Genomic DNA, 4,003 nt, shown 5'->3' with positions numbered 1-4,003 from the left:
CACACGAACACCAAGGAAAGAAGCACAGATGTCAGCACTACAATGGCATGTTATACCAGACAGCCGAAACACTTTGGTAGAGTACGCCAACTATCAATTTTTTATTTCACATTTGGCTGTTTTTGTCTAGCTTTTCGCGGCCAGGAGCCGCTGTCATAATCGAGGTCACGATCTGATTATAGGACGTTAAAAAGTCGAGGAAAAAAACAAGCACTGCAGTGTAGTAGCAGGAGTCAACGGATTATTAGGAGTTAGTTCCCCTCACATCTGTGAGGTAGACTCGACCAGTGTAATAGTTCGCTTAGATAATCAGCGCGTCTGGGTGCTTATAACTGTGACCCGAAAGGGGTGAACAAGGTATATGCGACAATGAAACAGTTCTGACTGCTATGCACATGTTCCCTTCAAATCCATTGGTTGACTCTTCCAGCCTCACTTTAAGCTTACTTAATCAAAGCTTGTGACTGCTTGTGAAGTGGCCCGATAGGGGCGAACAGGCTATTTCTGTGGCGATGAAACGGTTTTGAAGGTTAGGCATAGTCTATTGTTCATTGGTGATTATGAACGTCTTTTTACATTTAATTTATGAGGTTTACGTCTATGGGTGAATTTGACTGCGACAATGTTTCAAAATTAGGAAGGGAAGCAGTGATTATTTGATTATATAGACGCTTCGCCTCTGTATCTGTGAGAACAAAAGGGGGACAATAATGAGCCCCGGAGTAAATGGATCTTGAGGTGTTATTTTTTATTTTTATTTAGTAAAATTTATGAAAGTAAATTGGGAGTCCCAGGTGAAACGCTTTAATTTGTCCTACTATTTTGTAATGTATTTATCGAATGTATCTGTGAGATAAAATGGGGACAATAACGAGCCCCGCAGTAAATGGATCTTGTGGTGTTATTTTTTTTTGGGTAAACCACGAAGGAATTAAAGGCTCAAATAAAGCTCAATTAAAAAAAAAAGAGCTACATACGTCTGTCATACTTGTCCACTGAACAGCCCTAAAGTGTAGATATTTTTGTTTTTGGTTTGGTAAGTGTTTTACGGCGCTCGCAACTCTGTATAATACTAAGGTCATATTCATATGAGTGCGGGGGCTCTCGTGGCCTAGAGGTTAAGGTGTTGGCCTCTCATTCAAAGGTACCGGGTTCGAATCCGGGTAACGACCGAAAAATTTTCTTCTCTAAAATTGTCTCCTTTCAGCTCCTTTCCTGCTCTCTAGCAATTATCTGTTGTCTGCTTTCATTTCCACTTTCTGTCCCCACCCCCTCACCTCCTTTGCCCCCTCCTCTGGGCTCCTGACTCTTTCTGCAGCCTTTCTTCTGCTACTCCTTGGCTCCTCCTTACTGCTGTCTTTCTGCCACACCCCTGATCTTCTGGTAAGAAAGATCTACACCTAGCCTTCTCGGACAAGGGCGAAAAATCTCGGAGGGCCCGTGTGCAAGTTGCGCACGTTAAAGATCCCTTGGTGGTCTAAAATCGATAAGAGTAGGCTTCGGCGCCAACAGGGCAAAATTCAAAATGTCCTACCAACTGAAAATATTAGGTGTGTCCCGCGCGCTCATATGACCTATGCAGTTGCGAGCGCCGTAAAACACTTTACAAAAACAAAAATCATATGAGTGCGTGGGTCACGTGAAACATTTTCAATTTGGTAGGAATTACTTTTGACTTTTCCCCGGGTGGCGGCCGACGCCGGGCAACGGGGGGTGGGTGGCGGTGGGGGCAGAAAGTGGAGACGAAAGTAGACGACAGAACATGATTTGAGAGCAGGAAAGGAGGCGAAAGGAGAACATTTTAGAAGAGATAATTTTCTTCCGTCGCTGTCCGGATTCGAACCCGATACCTATTGCATTGGATGAGAGGCGAACACTGTAACCTCTCAACCACGAGAGCCCCCCAGAGTAGAGATTTCTATACTATACAAAGCCTACAACTCTGAATTGCGTTGCAATGACGTTTTTAAATATTATTTATAAACTGAATGTCCGTCCAATGGCTACCCCCCCCCCCCTTCTCTCTCTACTCTCCCTCCCCCCTCTCTTTTTCTCTTTCATACATACATGTCCCAATTATACCCTCCCCCCTTTTTTTCAAATAATAATGACAGTTTAAAAAACCCAACAAATTCCCAAATCTGCGTTCAACATGACTAGACCAAGACCACCAACATGTTTCATTATGTGTTCGAAAGAAGCTATTTTCATACAGTGTGTCACTGTGTTTGATTTCACGGGGTGCTTAGAACAACCCACAATGACTACCAACTCAGTACATGGGGGATCAAGCAACTAAAGCCAGCTGCCTGATTCTTTCATGTTGTTGTTTTGTTTTAGTAGAGGTTTTACGGCGCTCGCAACTCATATGAGCGCCAAAGAGTGGATGTCAACAGAGAAGTCCTTACAGAGAATCAGACTTACTCTGCTCACCTCTCTAGCTTCAACAGCATAAGTCTGCTTCGACTATCAAGGCACCCCGGAAATAGCGGGTCACAAGAGTGTGACAAACATACAAAAGAAGTAGAGGAAAATGACGATAGTAGAGATTAGGAAAGAAAAAGGAGCAGTTCCTTGTTGCAGTTCAGGCACAGTTACGAGCATGACATCGATGAATCAACCCATTTATAATTCTACTGCGTATAAGAACAGGTTAATGTCCCCCCCCCCCCTTTGGGAATGGCCTATAGACACTTCAGTCAGAAGCACCGCCCCGGGGGGTGTCTTTCATGTTGGTTTCGGATCGCTGTGTTTTATTTTTGTCGGAAGAAGAGCTGGATAGTTAGCAGCAGAGTGGACAATTGTGCAGGTCACCCATGGTCCGTAATTTTCTTTTGTTATCTGGTATTTTCTTAAATAACTTTAAAAAAACCGATTATTGTTGTTATTGATGTTTTCACGGTACTCAGTTTCAGTTCAGTTCAAACTTTAATAAACGTTTAGTTTTAGTAATACGGGGTGTTCACTGCGGCTGGATCGGGCCGATCGCCCGACTCGATCGCCTGAAACTGAAAATAAACACGTTTGTTTTTGAGGCGATCGAGTCGGACGATCGGCCCGGCCGATTCCAGCTGTAGTGGGCACCCCGTATAAGAGTTTTACGGCACTTGCAACACAATAAGTTCACCAGAGCCCAAAATTAGAGGTGCTATAAGAGATGAAACAAACGTGGGACGCTCATTGTTAAGAACAATCAGGAAACGACAAAAGCAGTTTTTGAACATCTAGATCTAGCTCTCATTGGAAAAATTGAAGGCAAACGAGGCAGGTGTAGGTCCAGAGCAACTTACCTAGGGAACCTAAACAAATGGGTAACGGCACGGGGAGAGATCAGGGAAACGTAGATTTTTAAAGAGCATCCGGGAAAAGAAATGAATGGACAATCCATGATCGCCGATGTCTGTCGCAGATCTGGCACTGGGTGACAAGAGAGGGACAAACACGAGAAAAGAAGGAGAAGAGATCAGGACAATAGATCAAGATGTTTGATAGGAAAGAAGGAGGAGGGATCAGGACAATAGATCTAGATGTTTGAAAGGAAATGAGTTTGATAAGAAAAAAGAAGAGATCAAGACAATAGAGGTTTGATAGGAAAGAAGGAGAAGAGATCAAGACAATAGAGGTTTGATAGGAAAGAAGGAGGAGAGGTCAGGACAATAAATGTTTGAAAGCAAAGAAGGGGGAGAGATCAGGACAATAGGTCTAGATGTTTGATTGGAAAGACAGAGCACACCACACCAGAGCAACAGCTAACCACCCACTTTCGTGTTTATGTACGTTCAACTATATCGTTCAGGCGATGGTTTCGGTGGGCACCTCCAAATGGTTTTGTCTTGTTTTGTTTTTGTTTTTGTAAAGTGTTTTACGGCGCTCGCAACTGCATAGGTCATATGAGCGCGCGGGACACACCTAATATTTTCAATTTGTAGGAAATTTTGAATTTTGCCCGGGTGGCGGCCGAAGCCTACTCTTATCGATTTTAGACCACCAAGGGATCTTTAAC

This window comes from Aplysia californica, unplaced genomic scaffold, assembly GCF_000002075.1.
Source record: "Aplysia californica isolate F4 #8 unplaced genomic scaffold, AplCal3.0 scaffold01223, whole genome shotgun sequence".
Classification (NCBI taxonomy): domain Eukaryota; kingdom Metazoa; phylum Mollusca; class Gastropoda; order Aplysiida; family Aplysiidae; genus Aplysia; species Aplysia californica.
This window is presented reverse-complemented; position numbering follows the sequence as displayed.